This window comes from Pogona vitticeps, chromosome 4 (genome assembly GCF_051106095.1).
Source record: "Pogona vitticeps strain Pit_001003342236 chromosome 4, PviZW2.1, whole genome shotgun sequence".
In the NCBI taxonomy this organism is placed as follows: domain Eukaryota; kingdom Metazoa; phylum Chordata; class Lepidosauria; order Squamata; family Agamidae; genus Pogona; species Pogona vitticeps.
Genome location: NC_135786.1, coordinates 196,339,731 through 196,360,943, shown reverse-complemented (window position 1 = coordinate 196,360,943; position 21,213 = coordinate 196,339,731). Strand labels below are relative to the sequence as shown.

Here is a 21,213-nt window from a genome sequence, read left to right as displayed (position 1 = left end):
TGATTAAAATTGTTTGTTTCATAGATTTTAAAATAGTACTAATATTTGTTATCTGCTGTTAATTCTGAACTTAAAAGTATGGAATTGTGCTCTGAAGCCTTTATTTGTTCCTGCTTCTTGATTTGATGCATTTTTTTTCTTTGTAGAATAACCTGCACTTGTTAAATTGCCTTGTACTTGTACTGCATTTCAAATGTAGAAGTTGTACAGTACATGGGTATCTTCAGACCATCTTTAATTTCCATTTTTTTTCTTTTTGGCCAAAGAATTAGTATCCTTAGAGCTTTAATTGTAGTTTAATACATGTTAATCTGTAGTAGACTCATACAGAAAAAAATCTGCTTTGAATTTGTGCATTTAGTCTTCATTGGCTTTTTAAAGTCTCCTTAAGCTCCATGTAGATGACTTTACTTAGATTAATTTTCTTTTCTTTATTAGGTTCCCTTTCACATGATCTGCACTTTCTAGAAATAAAATGGTTAATTTGCTTATAAGATTAAACAAAAAGCATCTTGAAATAAACTTCCACTGTGTATTACATAAAATCAATTTACACAAAACAGCTTTTGCTTAAAGGTATACTGAAAGATAACTTTCCCTGAAATTATTATATAGATAAGTCTATCCATAATACACATTTTGCAGGAGGAAGTCAGAAAATTTGTTGTAGTTGAGAATGTAAACGGAACACTTCCTTAATTGTCCTGCAATCACAAGGGAACTCATTACATTCATTAAGATGACATACTAGTTCTTTAAAACAAAAATAGTGTCATGCAGTTTATTTGGAAGTACAATAAACATTTTGATCTGTTTCAGTTTTGAGAGAGACTGATTGATCAAACGTTAACACTTCCCTTGTATTATAGGCCTAATCCCTAATGCTTTTAATAATGTATGGGCCAGCTTAAAATGTTCATGAAGTCATGGACATAAACATGGGCCAAGCGGGAACCAGTAACAGCATTTTACTAGATCTGTTATATCATGGTTTAGCTCATAGAATCCTCCTGAAATAATATGTATGAATGGCACTTTCTAGTTTTTTAAAAAAACGCTTGTGTTTCTGTTTTGAAGGCATATAATAGAGCACCGTGCTGGTAAACAATTTTGTCTCCATCATTAAGTGGTTGGTGACACCTAGGAACTCAGAATGTTCCTGTGAGTTCAAAGATATGAAGGGAGAATTTAAATATATGCAACCAATATCCATGGGACTTTGCCTAATGTTGAGCAACTAAGCCAGAGATTCAAAACATTATCTTATTCGGTTATGAGGATTTTACTAATGTTGAAATGTTCTTATTATGACCACAGATTTTACCTTGCAAAGAAAGTGGTCTTCAGTGATAGAACTGTTATGTGTTAATTTTGATCAATAGAATTTTTGTATTTTTCATACTTAATTGGCAAGGGAGAACAGTAAGCCATTACAGCATATCATAAGTGTAGCTTATATTTCTGTCTAGTATAGTAAGCGAGTCAGTTCAGTTTGCTGTAGGGGAGGGAAGCAGCAAATTAACAAATCTTGCACATTTATGAAGCTTGCTAAGTAAGCTTGGGCAGATTTCCTGGCAATTTATAGAGTTTTGGAGATAAATGAATTTGGTTCAAAAGGTGCTGAAATCTGGTGACAAATTTGGATCAACGTTGAAATCCCCACTTACCACAAAGCTAATCATTATATACAATTTTAATCTTGCATTACTCAGTTCTGCTAGATTGTTCCAAATGCATTTTAGTTCAAAGCCATTTATTTTTTGTTTAGCAATGATAGTAATATAGTTATACATATGTTGAAAAAGTTAAATTATGCTGGTCTTGCTATAGAAGCTGGAATTATATATGAATAAAAAGCCACTTCCAAGTTTTCTGGATAAGCTGAAACCAGCCATTTCAACAGAAACAAATTAGTTACAATTAAATAAATATTGTGGTAACTGCATCACTTTTAATGGTTTAAAAATGTCTTATATATTCATAGACATATGCTGTAACTTCTTACTGTTCTAAGTGTTGGATAAGAGAGTAAGCAGTACTTGCAACCCATTCCATGTGCTTCCTGTTCAGAAGGTCTCATGTTACTTAAATTTTAGTTCCAACTGTGAGTTTAGTTGAACATAAACCTAACTTTCGTTTTGGAATAGAGCTTTCCTCTGAGGTGCTCTTGCCCATACAAAGGTGGGGGGCAGTGCAGTAGTCTGAGAATTAAGTGTACAGCAAAGCAACTTGTGATCCAATAGATAAAGTAATACTGCAATAAAGTGTCAGCTATTTAGTGTTAAGGGTTTGGAAGAGAAAACTCCATGTTAGACTAATATTATTTGATTAAAATCTTTTGTCACATATATGGTAGTGTTAGTGGTACTATATTTATTTCCATATTTTAGTAGAAGGGATATTTATGAAAAGATAAATTAGTACTCTCTCTCTCTCTCAAATATGCATTATTTCTACCCAAAAACAACCTGTGAATGTTCATTGAATTAGTTAGCAACATAAATTATGGACATTTGTTTTATTTAAGTTCCAGCAACACTGCAGTACTTCCAAAGAGTTTATTTGTTCACTGTGTACTTATCAGCAATATCATTTGAACCCAAACATTCAGGAAAAGTGGTAGAGTTTTGTCTTGTGTGACATATCCCTTATGAGCTTCTCTGAGTTGTATACTTGGTTAAATGACAGTGATTTCCAATACATGTTTGATTTGCATCTTCAGAAATATGCTGTGCAATCCAAATTGTCTCAGAACTTGCTGAATACCAAACTGTTTCAAGACTGTGTTTTAGATGGGCAAAGTAATACTAGCTTCTTCTTCCTGATCATAGTGTAATGGTGATGTTCTTGTACTTAAAGTAATCAGTAATTACTAAGATAGCACAGATAATGACTGATGGGGGTGAGGGTGTTTGTTTAGCAAACTAAAAATACAAACCAAATATTCAAACATTTTATGATATCTGAATGGCTTTCCAATATGCTGCTGGCACCCTGGTGAAAACAGCTTTCAACATATTGGCTAAAATTTACATAATCCACAAATTAGTGTTTAGTTTACCAAATGGTGATCAAGTGCATGGGCTTCTAGATCAGTTGCCAAGTCTTCAGTTTTGTTGTGGTCCCACTGAATCAAAATACTTTGAACTTTGATAGAAAAATGAATGCTAAAAATGGTTCCATACACATGTGAGTAGTGCAAGAAGCTGGGATTGTACTTTCTCCATATTGATATGAATGCTGTAAAATGTTTGGGCATCCCACTTAGCATCTCAGTGGAGGGAGAGGAATCTATCAAAGGGTTTTATTAATATCTCAAAGCAGCTGTCTTTTTGTGGTGGTATCCCATTCCTAAATTTCTTAACAGGGAAGAATTTAGTTTTTTTAAAACCAACACTAAAAACTAGGTTTCCTAGTTTTGCTCACATTTAAGCTTGTATTTTGAAAGGAAAATTTTGGTTGAAGTGGTAAAATATATCACCAAAGTTTGGAAAATCTTTAAGTGTTGATAGATGATAAAACAGTAGATTTAAAAATCAAATGAAACATGAAAACTAGAAGACCAGAAGTCTTCTTTATAGTATATAGGACACATAATCATGGAAATACCTTGAACTGAAACTGTGAATACATACCTTTAGATAAAAAGCCAGCTCAGTAAAATAACAACTAATGTGTAGTAATACTTTGCAAATTATTGTACACTCTGTCATAGAAAAGCTGCAGTTTAGTAATGATTGCATCGGAGCAAATAAAAAATGAAAAAGCTAACATAAAATATGATGTCTAGTTGTCATGTTTAAGTATGAAATACTGTGCATATTTGTAGATCACAATTGCTAATATCATTCCCAAGACTGCTGCTATAATGTTGGAAAAATCTCACTATTTATTTAATTTAAATACTTACCAATTATCTTTATGGCCAAGACCTTAGAAGGTCTTGGCCATAAAGATAATTGGTAAGCATTTGAACAAGAACATACCATGAAAATAATTCTACTGAGATTGTAGTTTTGAAAGAGGTGGCCATGGTAGTCCGTGCTAGCATATTAGGCAAAACCAAAATAAAAATAAAAAATAAGACAAAAATGTTGTGGCACCTTAAAGACTAACTGCTATATTTTAATGTGTGCTTTGGAGGACAAGTGTCCATGAGAGCTCACATTAAAATATAGCAGGTAGTCTTTAAGGTGCCACTACAGTTTTGTCTACTTTATTTTTTTATACTAAGATTGTTATGAGATGCCAGGTTGGAACCTACTTACAGCAACCCTAATAGGACTTTCAAGGTAAATGAATGTATTTGAAGGAGTGGTTTTACCAGTTCCACACCCCCAGTGAGCTTTCATGGCTGAGTGGAGATTCAATCCTAAGCCTCCCAAGTTCTGGTTCATCGCTCTTATCGCTATACCACAATGAGTATCCACTAAGATTATGTTATGGTTAAAAATAAAATATTCAAAAATGCAAAAGCAAACAACAATACTTTCCAGTTTAATGCAGCCAGTACATTACAGCCAGCAGCATTTCCAGTAAGACCACATCATAGAAGCTGTAGAGGTGATGTTTCTAAAAGTGAAGAGATCAGAATCTCTGCTACCATTAAATAAGCAGACAATTTCTCCCCGGTGTAGCTTCCCATCTACCACAAAACCAACTCCAGAGGGCCAAGGAGAGCTCTGGAACCAGTCTTCAGGTAATATTGAAGGCAAGGGAGAGAAAGTTATGTTGTAAGAATGAACAATAGGTATAGGTTGAAGCCTTTCTCATAGCCAAGGCTAAAGGGACCAAACGTAACTTCCTTGAAAGGAGTTCCAAAGAGTAGAGACTATTCCTGAAACATTTGTTCCTTGTGCCCACCAACCTAACAGATCTTAAGGGTGGGTAGTTATCACACATACAGGTGGTTTTTCAAACAACTTGCCCCGTACTGCTCAGGGCTTCAAAGTGTGTAGAACTACACTGATGACCACTGTAGCTGGAACAAAATCAATGTAGTGTATTCTAACTACCCAGCAAATGCTTGTTTCATACTCAGTGAGCGACAAGTGGTCATGCAATCCCTGAGTCCCATGGCCAAACTAAAATCCAGTGCAAGTTGTGCTACCAGAATCATTCTAGCTTCCCCCCTCCCCCTTTGTGGCTTTCTTTTGCTTTCTTCCCTGTGAGAGGCACAGTTCTGTAGCTAGAGTGATACAGTTCTTTAACTGTGAAACACTGTGGCATCCTCCTGTACTGCATAACTGTTGCAGAGTTTGAGAGCAGAGTTGATGAGATAAATTCCAATGGTTTGCAAAGGACAGTGTAAGTCCCCCAGTACTATTAAGCTCCTGCCCAAATGCTTTATAGCAGTCTCATTTGTTTTTATCTAGCAAATGCATACCCATGTTCAGGTTGCCTTTCTCCAGGTAAGCCCAGATTTGATATGCCAGGTAAACTTCAAAGGATCTCCTGATTGCTGCTGCTGCCAGCTACATATAGTGCCAGACTTGGGGGATCCTGGTCCCTCTCAAGACTTTTTTCCTTGCCTGCAACTTTTCCCCTGTAACTATAACTCTATACTTGGATAAAAGGCACAGTTACCAACCTTGCTCTTTTAGAAGGGGCAAGATTTAGAGTGGAACTGGAGTATTAGGGAATGATAATCATAGTAAAAATTTTGCCAGTCATGAGATAAATTACAAAAAGAATGTTAGGACTATTACTGTGATGAGAGCAGAGCCTGTCTCTGGTAACCTGAATGTTTCAGTTAGGTACTCATATCTATCCAAATTACAGATTATGGCGTCATGATAAGTTGAACTATGTACTTTTCTCCATGTAGTTTGTCCCTTCTTCCCATGCTTTATATCCCATGCAAATATTATTCAATTTGACGCTCTTCCAAAGTCCAGTTTGATGCATCTTTGGAAAGAGTGTCAAATTAAGTAATATTTGCTCTCAGGTGGTGGCCAAACTAGACAATTATGTTCAGCAACTCCACTTCACAACTTTAATACCAAATGTATGTTGTAGAACTGCACTTTTATTAAGACTGTACTATGGGTCTCTCTGTGATTCAGTCAACTGTTATCTCACTTGCACATTATTGAATGCCAGTGTGATGTAGTGGTTAGATAATTAGAATAGCAATTAGAAGACTTGGGCTCAGATCTGTTGATTGCCAGTGGGATGGTGGTGTTTTTTCAGAGGTGAAAAGAAGTATTAACTTGGATCCAAGAGTGTAGGTATGAATTTCAGTGATACGTACATTCGGTGTTGTTCTGGTAAAGTCACACAACACTTGAAAGCAGAGTTTTGAGGGTATGGGGCTGCAGGAAAGATGAAGAGATGGGAAATTTCCATTCCAAGCTTAAGCCAATTTTTCTTGTTCTTAAGTTTAGAAATTCATACTATCATGATTGGTTTAACCATCATGATACCTCAGTGCTCAGACCATATTTTAAAACCCACACAATAAAATGCACAAGCAGTTTGATCTCAACATTCATTCTGTGAACAGGACAGGGACTGTGCCTTTTTTCTTTATGGCAGCTTTTTATTGTGGCTATTCTTCATTGATGCTGCAGCTTTATTTTCCTCTTGCCACCTTCTGAGAGTCTGAGTTCTCTATTTATGCCTTCTGTCCACGTGGTCAAAGCAGAGTGGAAATTAATGGGGTGAAAACTGGTTCTATATCACCATCGCTGGTGGAACTAGATTTTGCTAGAACACATCTGATCCAGAAAAGTGGAGGTTCAAGGTTGGAAAGTCTGTATGCAGGAAACTCTTCTGTGGATGTTTATTTACTGACCATGGGGAGAATGTGATGACAGAGAAGAGGGGCTAAGTGTTCTCTCATAATTGTGTTGGAGAGAATCACATTGGCCAAATTAAAGTAAGGCTTCTTTAAGATAAACATTTGTATTCCTCCTACCTCTGCCCTGCCCCCACAAAGATAGAAGGATGGGGAGAGAGAGATTTTGCACAGCCAACACCTTTGCAGCTGATCTATGCTGATCGGATGCAAGGTTATTCATCCTTGGGATGCACTGGGCTGGGAGATAAATCTTTTTTATTCAGCATGCTGCAGATGAAGATGAATTCAGCTGCCCAGAACTACAGAGCACCATCTTTGTTCCCATCTTAGCACACTACCAGAGATAACCTGAGAAGTGAAGAAGTAATCTTAACCACCAACGGTATGGGATAAGGCCCAGGAATTGAGCTTTTGAGAGGTTCGTTTTTGTCTCTGACACTCTTGGCTGAGAGATTTAAACCTCCCTGCCCATTGTTGCTACTTCCAGGTGTCAAGAAGATGCAATGCCTAATAGAAACAGACTCAGTTACCGGTAGTTATTACAAGTCTCTGCTTTTTTAAAAAAAAGTCAATAAAAATATCAAAATCAAAACGCATTGTGACATTACTAGAGGTTTTTTTTTTAAGTGAATTAAATTTTAATTTGGCACATGCACTGGGAAATGAAACAAAAGAACCAGAGCAACCCTTGAAGGAATTCTCTGATTCTTCCCAGAGCAACCCTTGAAGGAATTCTCTGATTCTTCCCATCAAAGCAATTGGGGTCTTGGGTACAAGGGATAGTAGCATTTTCCCACTTAGGAACAATATTGCAATTTATATCTGGTAGGGCCCTAAAGACCAACTTGTTTACTGTAACTTATGACTTAGGGATGTCCAGTCCAGTGTAGTGAATAGAATAACCAACTAGACCTGGGGAGGCATAGATTCTAATTCCACCTTGGCCGTGGAAATTCACTTGGAGAGATCTGGCACTAGTGAAACCACTCCTTAAATATCTCACCTTGAAACCCCTACTACAGTTGCCATAAACTCAATTTTACTAGATGTTCTTGTGTATATAGTGCTTTTTTAGTTTGAATCAATTTCAGTTTTATTTTTGCATACACACATCATTCAAATAACATTAGATTTATTTTTAGAAAAGGTGCTAGTTAGTGAAAGTGTTGGCATCATGCTTTTCACTATAGAAATGGTTTCCATGCCGATGCCTGAAGCTGGAGCAACTTACTTTGCAATACATTATGTTCATTTTACATGTTTCTACAGTATGATTTAATGACAAACTCCAGAATCCTCCTTTGGGAAGAACTTTGTCACATCCAAAAACCTGAAGACCAAATCTGACAGCCCCATTACCATAAGTTTCATTCAGTTAAAGTTACCACTGTTTTGCTGTATGTGTGATTAGAAGATGAGATAGCTACCATAAGTTTATTTGATTGTCAGCTTGGCTCAAATGATTACTGCCAACTGCAGGGAAAGAAGATTAAAGTTGACAGTCCAAGAAAAAATGTAGATAGATGTGTGGAGGCTAACTTGAAAGCCAACATAGTATAAGCCAGTAGCATAGTTCGTTTACTGTTTACATAGTGTAGTAATTAAATTGGACATTTTCTTCTTGGTGTATGTATGGCTTTGCTATCTATGGCTATAAACATTTAGTAGGTTTCAGTTTTCTTTAAAAGGCATCTGCATTCTGCAGTCATGTTTGAAGTGAGGAAGGGAAAACATAAAGCCCCATATCTCTCTGATGACTTAAAGTTTATTTGAAGGTCATTATAATGTGGCCATTATTAATCTAGACCTATGCAATAGGTCATACTGAATTTTGAAAATAGAGCCACACAATTCTCCTATAACATGAATGCGTTGCTCAGAGGGGAGGAGTACTCAGAACAACATACCTGGAAAAGGTCATCCAACAGGAATTCCAAACGAAACCACTATATGTTTTCGTTGGTTGCCTAAAACCACATTTGATGCTCATATCATACTGTCCATTTACTTTATGTTGAAATCCTCTTTTAAGCTAGTAATTCATTTGTTGTCTTTGCCATAGATTTGATAGGCTCATACAGATGTAAAGAAATCTTCTTTTCTGAAATCTTCAAAAGTAGTGCTTATTTATGTATTTTTATTTTTGAACTTTCTTTTGCTTCCTTGTATATTCACTCTATCATCTTTAAAATACAATTATTTGCTCTGAGTGTGTGAATAAACTGGGTACATGATTGCAAAGTTCTTAAGCATGGTCCTTTCCTGACATGATGATGGTGTTCCAAGAGGTGAGTGGAAGATCTTAAAGCTGATGGTATGTAAAAACTCTGGACCTGCAGTTTGCCTTATTGTAATTGAAATACGCTTCAAAATTGATTTTTGTTTTCAAAAAAGGATTTACATAGGTAGAGCAAACTATTCTTTGTTTGGGATAGCAATTACAGAGGCTGGTGATGGTGATTGCTGAGTATTTCTGCTCTGTAGTAAAACAGACAGGTGTCTGGATTCCAAATCAGTTTTACACATTCAGACAGGTAAACAATAGCTATATGCTTGCTATGACATTTCCCCATTCCTCTTGATTTATTTCCAAACGTTGTCAGTGCAAACTGTGTTTCTTCCATGGATCTGTGTTCTGTACTTAACGTTCCATTTGTGCTTGTACATCTCCTTCTTTTTGTTGTGAATCATCCAAGGTACTACCTTCAGTTACTTGTCCAATTTAATCATGAATTGTAACACTCCCAAAATACATGTCTTCGTTCCCCCGATCCAGGGCAAAATTAACAGCTTGATGCATTTCCACAAGGCCATAATTTGAGACTCAAAATTTAATACAGACCCCCACCACTCCAAATGCAATACATTATGCATGAGAAGGTGTGTCTAGCATGGCTAGTGTATTTCTACTGTGTGCATCTGAGGTGGCTTGGGATTGTAGAATTCTCCCATTGATACATTATTTTACAGTGAAAAGGGATGTGTTTTATTTAAATCAAATTGATTAAAATCATGGTTTAAATTTTAAAACTGGAGTTTTTGATTATTTAAATTTTTTAAAAACTATTCAAATCTTGATTTAAATGGAAATTAAAATTGTTTTTAAAATCATTTATTTTTATCCCTCTTGGAAAGTTATTGTAGTGCTGAATTTTACAGTTTGCTACTGAAATGTATTATCTGCAGAAATGAATTTAAATGGCATTTTGAAAGGTGTCACACATTGCATAATGAGTTTGTTTCACAACACATCGGGTTATTCACCTCCTAAAAGCAGTGGTAAAAACATCATGGACAGACTCCAGTGGAGGACTTCCACTTGCAGAACTGGGCATTCAAACAGAGTCAGAAAGTTGATCCCTCCGCGCGATCCCAAAACTGGCTCTGGAGAGTGGGAAATACTGAGCTGTTTGTGAGGTTGGGGGAATTGAGAGGGGGTTGGAAATCCTTGCACTGGTGATTGAGCACAAGTACAACACTGGATTTAGGCACTTATAGTCAACACAAATTATGTCATAAAATCTGGAAGATCTCATAATATATTTTTGTGCAAAGCTGCAGACATGACTTACATACATCACTAAATTTTAAATTCTCTGGATAATTTAGATGGTGAATTTGGAAAAGGCATGGAACCTAAGCATGGATAGCTCAGTGGCTTAGGTTGCTGGCTGTGGAGCTAGAGGTTAAGAGTTCAGTTCCCCACTGTGCCTCCTTGAGAGGAGCTGAACTCAATGATCCATAAGGACACTTTGAGCTCTGCAGTTCAAATGTTATTATTGTGTGTCTTTTGTTGTTTCACTACAGTTGAACAGAGTTCTTTCCAAAGCCTCTGTCCTTGCAATGTGCTTCTCTAGGACCCATGATTTTCACTGTGTGCTTACTAGTATTTTCAAAGCATAGTTCCAACTCACTTCAATAGTAATAGCTGCAGGTGGATGGCAATAGACAGGTTAAGAATGTTATGGTCTGTTCTGGATTTAAGCTACTTTGTTGATATGCAAATGTTAGATTGTCTGGAGCATTAGAGTGCCTCCTCTTGAACAATAAATGGATAAACAATAGCAGCCTTATTGATCATTTATGTTTTTTTACTACATACTTGTATAATGATAGAGTCATTCAGTTCTTAACAAATTATTATACTCAATTATGTCTGGATTGAAAAGTGAGGCAACAGTGTTATAATTCAGTGGCACTTACTGAATGTTTACAATTCATAAGTATGTGTAATTAGTCTAAATAAAGTGAGGCACAGGCACATGTAGTGTTGATGCATTTGATTTCATATTTGATTACTAACCGGACATAGTTTTTACATAATGTTACTTACTATGCCATAGAGCTGAAGAAGCTCATTTGATGAATAGAGAGTGGGACATTTTCTGTCTAAATTCTGTTTCAATCTACCCCAGTCCAAGCACTTTGTGGTTGGAGAGGGTGTTGTAAGGAGGAAAGGGCAAGAAAGTGATTTTCTCAGCTGGATTCATTCCATATGGCTATAGAGCAGAAAGGGAGAAGACAGGCATGGCTCTTTTATCATCTCTAATGAGAGGCCAATCCCCCCACCCAATCACTGTATCTATTCTATCAGCTTTAGAGCAGCAGGAGGTAAGTGAGACAAAGTTATTCCATTGCCTGGTCCAGCTGTGTAACTTTTTTTAGCTTTCCTATCATCAGGCATCTGATAAAATAGGATGTAGTCCACAAAAACATATGCCAGATAAAACATAAATAAAAAGGTGCTACATGTTTCTTTTGGTTTTGGTACAATAGACTGACACAGCTCCCTCCACCCCCAAATTATTTTGAGTTTCAAGCCTGAAGGCATGGAGTGTCTTGATAGGGATCTTTGTAAGTTGCTTTGGGAACTCAACAGTAGGGTGGTAATGTATTAGTTAATTAACCTCCCTTTTTATTAAGCATCTTGGTGGTTGACCTTAATTAATGTACTTCCAAATGTGTGCTTACATTTAAAAATGAAAATGTGACAGGTCTTCTTAGTTACCTTGTGTGTCCATGGTTGGTTTGGACTTATTGGATTTTAGAGAGCTAATGTGGTGTGGTAAATAAATCGATGGAGTAGCATTGAGAAGACCTGGGTTCAACTCCCTGCTTGGCCATGGAAACTCACTAGGGGATGGCAATGCTAAAGGTATCCCTTAAATATCTTACATAAAACCCTGTTAGGGTCTCTATAGGTTGAATGTGACTTGATGTTAAATGACAGAAGATTTTTAACAGACCTTCTGTAAAAAAAAACCAAAAAGATTATATTTTTTTAAAAGAGCATACTGTTTACAGTAAATGTCAAACATCCAGAATGTATAAACTAAAATGTAAATAATAACAGTAACAATGCATACTATTATAGGTATTCTGAATTCTGTATATGGAATTACTAGGTATGCAGTTTTCAGATGTTTTTCACTACAGAATTAACCAGAAGTTTCCCCAGCCAATACTTTGCTAGCTGTAGCCAAAAAAAATCTGAGTTCTCAAAGGAGTTTCAGCTCACACATATGTGGCCCAGCAAGTCTCACTCTGCAGCAACAACTGTTAGCCTGAAGAGGAAGAAAGTGGGTATGTCTGACCTAAGCTCCATGGGAGCTGCAAGGGATTAGGGGAGTGGTGTGTTTCTTTGAGGCACCCCTGTACAGAGCCTATTGAGAGACAACCAGTCTCCTAATCTCTTGCATCTCCCATGGATCTTAGCTAGTCCCAGAGTGTCCTAAGAAGAAAGTAATGTCCTGGGGAAGAAGAAAGTGCAAAGATTAAGAGAGACTTTCAAGACATAGTCCCTTGTTTCTTGCAACATACCCAAAATATGTGGGTGAATGAGAACTGCAGTAGCCCCATGTACCTGCTGCTCTAGCTGGCGTGAGACCAACATGGTTTGTCTGGTGTAGTTTCTCCTCCACTGACTCTCCTTATGCAAGTTCCATGAACACTGACATGAACATGGCTGGGGAGCTCAGTGAGTTAGATATCTAGCTGCAGAGCCAGCAGTTGGGAGTTAAATTCCCCACTCTTCCTCCCAAGAGAAAAGCCAGTCTGTATAGCCTTGGGCAAGCTGCACAATTCCGGGGTGACCCCAAAAGGAAAGAGCAAGTGCTAATGTAGAAAACCGTGGAAAGGGTTGCCATAAGGCAGAATTGGCTTGACAATGCATACTTAATTTAAAGAATGCTGTTCACGTACTCTTTAATCAATTTCTCTTTGTAAAGGTATTTGTGTAATATAATAGGGTAGGGTGTTACACTGCCATTTGAATCCACCTTAAAAAAATTCTCTTTGCCATTTAATTATTAAAAAATAAAGCATATAAATGACTTTTTTGTGGTTTTTAATGGATTTTGTATCACTTAGTCTTTGAAAATTACTTTTTAAAATAGGGCTTCCGCCTAAGGAATCTTGAGTTGGAGATGATGGTGGATGTGGATAAATTGTAGTCATAGGCCCAATCTGAGTGTTGCACTGCTGCCTGTGTGCTGGCTAAAGAGATCTTTTTCCCTCTCCTTCCCCCCCCCCGCACCAGGGACGTGGTGGCGCTGCGGGCTAAACCGCAGAAGCCTGTGCTGCAGGGTCAGAAGCCCAAGCAGTCGTAAGATCGAATCCACGTGATGGAGTGAGTTCCCATCGCTTGTCCCAGCTCCCGCCAACCTAGTGGTTCGAAAGCATGCAAATGCAAGTATATAAATATGGACCACCTCTGTGGGAAGGTAACAGCGTTCCGTGTCTAAGTCGCACTGGCCATGTGACCATGGAACATTGTCTTCGGACAAAACGCTGGCTCTATGGCCTGGAAACAGGGATGAGCACTGCCCCCTAGAGTCGAACACGACTGGACAAAAATTGTCAAGGGGAACCTTTACCTTTACCTTCCCCCCCACTTCACACTACCCCAGGACCTGGTGATTATGATGGCGATTCGTGATGGTTCATGGCTATCCACAAACCACCATGAATAATGGTTTAGAGTGGTTGAAGCCCATCTCTGCCCCCCCTCCCACTGCTGCCTGGCCTGCCTGCCACCACCATCATCTCAGCCTCCCTGGGCAGACCAGAGAGGTAGTGGCAGCTGTGGAGGTGACCCAGAGGAGCTGAAGATGTGCCTACTAGCTAGCTGGGCAGCAGGTGCATGCTCTGAAGCAGTGGCCCAGTCTCCTTGCCAGGGCTCTGCTACTGAGGATGGCACCCAGAAGTCAGGGCATCTTTGGCAGCAGCAGGTAGGCTGAGGCAACAGGGTAGTGAGAAGTGGGCAATCCCGGTTTGCTGAAGCAAACAAAAAGCCGAAAGGGAAAAAAGTTTGTCATTTTATTTTGCTTTGGCAAAATTGGATCCCCAAATTGGGTCAGGAAATGAACGACAAACCTGCCCAGTTCATTGGTGTGTGTTTTATTTTTTGGTTTGGTTTGGTTTGGGGTTTTTTGGGTTCATTTTGTGCCCATCTCTAATCAGGGTTTTGGCTATGTGTGGATGAAGAAATCTTTGCATTATTGAAGAAAATATTCTTCAGTGCTAGTTATTGGCTCTAAATATTGTGCTATGTAGGCTCATTTTTAATTGTGAAGTAAAAGGAGTCATCTCAAGTTAAAATAAATGGAAGATGATACATTTGTGAAGAGCCTTTAAATACTTGCAAATGGTTTTCTGAATGGCCCAAATAACATTGCTTCAATTCTAAAACTTCTCTCTATTGTATCTAAAAAAAACAGGTTGTGTGAATTAAAAGGTTTTGAATTCTGTTTAAATTGAAAGGCTAAAAAAGTGAAACAAGACCTATACACAATCTATGAACAGACTGAAGTATATATTGCAAGAATTGTAGTTCAGCTACAATTCAAATTCTTGGGTTAGGGACAAAACTTCATTTTGTGCACAAATACACACAAAAGCTGCCTATCGTTCCTTTCAGAAATTGGAGAATCAACAAGGTGGGGCAGGAGTACTTAAACTTTCCCCTGTTTGGTGTTTCCCATTTGAAGATTGGTCACAATTGAACAGATCTTGGAAGAAACTCATTATAGGTGACTTAGTAATAGTGACAAGATATCTTTTGAGGGTTACATGTAATGTAATGTAATGAAAAACTCACAGTAAACGTGGTGTAACAAAACTGAATTGCTAGTGTAGTTGCAGCCAAAGTTAATTTGTAGGTGTAAGTAGTAATGGTTTCTTCTTACTGTCTACACTCCACAGGTTTAAAGGGCATTTAGAAAGGCATTTTTACAGGATTTTTTAAGGTGTCATTCTCTTATAAATCCTAAGTGGTAAGGGAACCATTTTTTGGTTTTAACTCTTGTATTTTTGTAAATAGAGTAGGACCTCCGTATCCGCTGGGGATTGGTTTCAAGCCCCGCGTGGATACTGAAAACTTTGGAAAATAGTTAACATTATAAATATAGCATGGTAAAAGGGGGAAAAAACTGGAAAAATGATTTTCAAGTTCATTACTGTATTAGAACAGAGCATGCCACTAGAGGGTGCCAGTGACCATGTTATGTTCACTTACAGTTATTCATAGCACAATCTCTGGTTCCCTCTAATGGCCAGTTCTGTTAATACATGTGAAAATAGTTTGATATTTTTCTGGATTTTTAAAATTTTAATATTTTTAATATTTTCAGACTGTGGATAAGTGAATTGGGTCCTATTGTATTTACAGTTTGTAATGTCTGAATAGGCCAGTAGATGGAACAGAGACAATTTCCCTGTATTTTTCTGACCTGCTGGTAATGACAATGCAAAGCAATACTGCAAAACATGAGAAATTGCTTGGATAGTCTTGACTGCCAAGAGGTAATGAGTAACATAACAAGTTCCCTTAAAAATATATTCCAAACTGTATTCCAAACTTTCTCTATATATCTCACACACTCTCACACACCCCAAAACAAAATATTATTTGCCTCTACATTAGTTTCCAGTACTCTTATTATACAAAGCCTGTTTTTTTGTGGTCAGCAATTCTTTTCAATTATGGGATTTAACTAAAAAGTAATAGCAAGCTTCCATGGGTAGACTGTCCAGCTTCTCTAAGGGCAGGGCATGCTGGGTCCATGTGTGGTGTTCTAGAAAGCAAAGAAAAGAGAGGAGCAAAAGTGAAAGATAATAAAGAATGGATTGTCTAAATCAGGGTTGTTGGGTTTTTTTGAGTTTTTTTGCATTTGTTCCAACTAATGTCACCATCGCATTGAACATTCTTCCTGTGGGCATATTCACTTAATCAGTTTAAAACCAAGACAGGAATCAAAAGTGGGAGAAGAGAGAGTTAATTCTTCCTGTGGCATACTGGCCCCTCTGCCTCATTATATAAAGCCGGTACAACTTTTTCTGTCAAACATTTAAATCATGACGTCTGTTTATTGTTATTAATATCTTTAAAATGTTGAGCATGGGCTATTTCTTTTTGTCATCTAGTCTTCCGAAGTTGGCTTATTTACTAATGTCTAGCCCCTTCTCCTTTGTTTTTCAGATCAGCAAAAATGGGAAGCACTGGATTCTGGTTTGCTCCTAGACATATCAGTGGAACTGGTTAAGACCAAAATCTGAAGGTTTTTCTTCGTTACCCATCACCAGGTGTGCACTGAACAGAGGCTACCATAAATCTATTTTGAGTATGAGCACCTTTTAAAATGGTATAAAACATATAAAAGTATTGTGTGTTTTTTTGTAATATAGTTCTAAATAGTCCTTGATACTGTTATCATTCATCCTGTAGTTGTGAAAGAACCATTGTGAATAATGATATACTGAAGCTGGAAATGAGCATTGTTACTCAAATTTTTTTCAGCTGGTCTTTGAGAAGTGTAATATTTGAGCATCAATGTTAAAATACTGTCTGCATTGCTCAGCCTGTACATCCACACTTGAGTTAGCTATACTTGATATCTAAAAATTATAAATTAAGGAGTAAATTTAATTACTTGGATATTTATCATAGGAATAGCAGAACAGAATTCAAACAGCTGGGCTCCAAAGGGCATGTGCACTATTTTACATATATAATAGGAAATTTCCACTCTCCTGCAGCAGCTTCTTGCATCCTCTTCCATTTTGTCCATCCTCCCTCTGTTGCTGAAAGTTAGGGCACTGTCTGCAATACCACCTTGGCACAAGGTGTCTATAAAGCAAGATCAATTGCCATCCCATGATTTTTGTCCATGCACAGATCTCTTTGCAGCCTAAACTATTTTATATTTCAAAAGGACAAATCTACATTTAATTTATTTGTAAATTAATGACTATTTTCTAGTGTACTCTAAAGATCTTGTGAAATCTTCGTGTCTGTTGAAACATGCCTTGGTTTTTTGAAACCAGCAGTTTGCTTCAATCTGTTTGAATTTTGAATCTCCTATTCGAATAGAATTATTGGATATGGCCTGTAGTTTTCCCTGGATTTCACGCCCCTAAATTAAAATTCTTCTTTGATCATTAGAAAGCAATATCTTAACTATAGACAGTTGCATGTTAAAAAGAGAGTCTAAACCACAATGAATTAGATCCAGGCATGTTCATTTGTAAATAGAAAGTTCCTGTTCACAGTGGGAATTAAGCTCTTGCTACCGTGTGGAATCTCAAAGATTTCATACTGTAGAAAGCCACTGATCATTACTGATTTTCCCTGCGGCACTACTTCCCACACTGTTCTGGAGTGTACTTCCAGTCTCCATTGCTTTTCAGGGGTCATAGGGCTGCAGTGAAATTGGAAATTGCTGCCTCTTCTTTCTTGTGGTGTCAGTGAAACTCAGCTGAATGCAAGCTTGGATCTAAATTATTGTGAACTCTAACGAGGGGTGGTAAAATAGGAGTGTTCAACTTGTTGCTGTCAACTTTTCCCCCTTCCTTTGGGCATTGCACTCTGCTTTTTGTGTTCTAAAGCTTATGTTGGTCTGCTTTTGTCTCTAGTTAATCCCTGAAGATAATTTCCATAGTTTTACCTGTATTGGCAGTATCCTCGTACAGAGTTTGGCCAGAATAATGAGAGTGGCATCATTGGCAGTAACAGATTGCCACTAATTAAAGAGTTCCTTTTTCAGTTTCAGGATTCACACAATTTTTTCTTAGGGTGGTTGTTGTGGGTTTTTCGGGCTCTTTGGCCGTGTTCTGAAGGTTGTTCTTCCTAACGTTTCGCCAGTCTCTGTGGCCGGCATGTTCAGAGGACAGCACTCTGTGGACCAGAGCACAAAGTGCTGTCCTCTGAAGATGCCGGCCACAGAGACTGGTGAAACGTTAGGAAGAACAACCTTCAGAACACGGCCAAAGAGCCTGAAAAACCCACAACAACCATTAGATCCCGGCCGTGAAAGCCTTCGCAAATACATTTTCTTAGGGTGCATTAGATGTGTCAGCTGATGAGACATAATAAAACCACAATGAACCACAGGAGCATAGATATTTATAAAAGGGTTCTAGGGTACATATACTTTAAAAAATTGATGAAACAGTTCACACCATAAAAAGTTAAATTATGCTTTCTTTCCTGTTCTGTTATTGTTTCTACAAAGCTCCTTTCTGTGTTTACTCACAAGTTTTGTTTTTTCCTAGTGATACAAAATAGAATCTTGGAATAGTTTGCTTTCTGCTTCCCAGTTCCCACTTCTATTCTACTTTTAAAATCAACTAAATAGGCAATATTAGCAGTCATAAGGAATGCTTTGAAAGGTGACCATGTTTTTATTAACAGTTGACTTGAGATTTATTGTTTTCTGTATGAATTAAAAGAGGGATTAGTAGTTGAGATAGACTGTACAAGAAAGTGAAGCTATGTAATTTAGGAACAGTTCAGTTAATGGCACAAAAATAATACTGGTTTTATTTGTGGATTATCCATTTATTTGTGGATTATCCAGATGTCTTAGAACAGGGGTCCCCAACCCCTGGGCCACAGACCAGATACAGTCCATGGCCTTGTAAGTACTGGGCCACCGGGACAGATGAGTGGCAAACTTGAGGTGAGCAGCGAGCGAAGCTCCACCTCCTGTCCACATGCTCATAATAGGTTCTAATGCTGATGATGATCTGACAGGAGGCGGAGCTTCACCCCCTGCTCCCCTCTTGCTGCTGCTTAGATCAGCTGTGCCTGTGGCATTGAGCTCCTATTAGGTTCTAAGCCGCTGCTGTTCTAACAGTAGGCGAAGCTTCAATTGCAGCTCACCTCCTGCTCGCCACTCATCTTTCCTGGCACAATACATGAAATGAATTAGATTCAAAACTATCCTCCAACAACCTACTACATAACAAGTACCCCCCCCCCCCCAGTCCTTGGGAGAATGGTTTTCAACCAAACCGGTGCCTGGTGTCAAAAAGTTTGGGGACCACTATCTTAGAAGGTAGCCCTTCCATATCTGAGAGACTAGGATATCATATTTGAATACATTTGCTAACAGAGTGTTTTCCACCCATTTCCAAACCAGTATTTCAGTTGAAACAGAGCTGTTAAAAAATCAAACTAAATTCTGAAAAAAAACGTTGAACTGTGTCTATTATATTGCTGTTGATAAATAATTCCAGTAGATTTCCTCTCTGTGCTTTTTTGTGAGCTTAAAGAAGTTTATAAAACTATTTTAGTCTTCTCTAGTTGCCCAACCGTAATTAGGTCTATGCAAGAATAGCCTTTCCATTTGAATGCCAGTCCTGATGAGTACTTCTTCCCTTTTCAGATCTAATCTATCATTAATGTTACATTTGCATCACCAGTTTTTCTACTCATTATGCTAAATCACTTTTGTGGAGACTATTTTTAGTCATGGCTTAGAGCTGTATTTTATTGCAGTGCTGATGTGAAAGTGCTTGTACAAGCATAATGTCAGTTTGTAGTTAGACCTAAATGTGAAGGCGAGAGTGATAAGAGTGCACAAGTTTGTATGTCACTGATTGCAATTAGGTGGAGGAACTTTACAGCCACTTGCTGGTCAAATCAGTGGCCAGGGTATTTGTTCCTCATCCGAAGCCTATACTGTGAAATTTATTATGAGTACTTTTCTCATAGAGAAAATAGTTGAAGAGATATTATGTAGCTCATGTGTAAATTATAGATCCAGTTCATTTTAGGATTTAAAAAACAGAAGACTATAGAACCAAAACATTATAACTAAAAGTATTCCATTTTAACATTTGAAGGAACTGAGGTGTTCAAGGGAGGGAAAAATCTTGTTAAATTAATTGCAAATTCCACAAGCTCCTTCAAAAACATTTCTCCAGGTTGATTTTATTGCTTTCGCATGAATATTTTAAACATAATGTTGGGTTTTTCAAAAGTTAATTAGTGAAACTACATGAATACCAAGCATTTTAGAGAACATGGATTTGTTTCAAAGATATCCTATAGAATTCAAGGGTGATCATTTAGGGTAGGGATTTCCAACCTTTTCCCCTGAGGGCCACACCAGATATTTTCAAGATCTTAGAGGGCAGAAGGAACAGGAATATTCGCGCATATGCCCAAACGCACCCCCTGCACCCGCACCCCACACAGATGCCCACCCGCATCCCCCTGCACGCATTAACCCCTGCACACATGCATGGACAGACGCCTGCCTGCATGCCCCCCACACAACCACCCTTTCTGCACACAGGGTTAAGGGAATGGGGTGGATAAAATGGCAAGGCAAGCCAGATGTGGCCCGCAAGCCATAGTTTGGAGACCCCTGATTTAGGGGAATTGAATAAATCTTATTATGGTGCTTTCTATCTTTTCCTGTACTCACAAACTGCATCTGTCTATTACATATCTAGTTTCCAATCTATTCTTTCATTCAGTTTCCTTAGTCGATGCCCTTTCCATTTGTGTTCTATCTTAATTTCAATACTTGAAATGGTATGTGGGGGCTAATAGTTTTTTTTAAAATTGCACAGAGGACAGGATATGAAAACATGAGATTAAGTAATTTGGTAAAAGTTGGATGGATTAGTGCCCAGAATTATTAGGTATAAGCATCTACTCTACTTGCTAGTCTCAACGAAAATAGACGCTCTGAACCAATGGAGTTTATATAACTGCTGATTTTCAGCAATTGAGTCAGTGGGTTTATTCCAGTTGGGGCCAACAATTAGATTTAGATCAAGACATTAAATGTCTAGACTGGCTTAGATGCTGGGTTGTTGTTCAACTTTAATGTAGTTAAGGACTGCTAGGCCTATTTAAATATTATAAAAAAACCACATGCTACAGCACACTGAGGACTACTCTATTTCTGGTTGTAAATTTTTGATTGTAGTAAGTCTCGTTACATAGAAAATATAAGATATCAGCGAGGAGGCTTGGTTAGACTAGAAGACTTTTTTTTTACCATTCTAGCTTCTGCAGGTGAGAGTAATTAGTACGCTGATCCAGTCCAAGTGTGCAGTTTCCCTTTGCACTGGTAGTAGTGTAGTCCACAGAGTGCCGTACCATCTGTCATTAATTT

General features: G+C 37.8%; 1 protein-coding gene across 6 annotated transcripts in view; it reads left to right on the top strand.

Moving 5' to 3' along the window:
* The window catches only part of PLAG1 (PLAG1 zinc finger), a 36,587-nt gene that overhangs the window by 7,302 nt on the left and 8,072 nt on the right, over nt 1-21,213 (top strand). For 3 of the 6 annotated variants that reach the window (XR_013545400.1, XM_020812964.3, XM_020812961.3), the window contains exon 2: nt 16,281-16,384. The gene's annotated coding sequence lies outside the window, so the exon portion shown is untranslated. Of the gene's footprint in view, nt 1-16,280; nt 16,444-21,213 lie in introns of all 6 variants that reach the window. The other 3 variants (XM_020812965.3, XM_020812962.3, XM_020812963.3) reach the window with 2 other exon arrangements.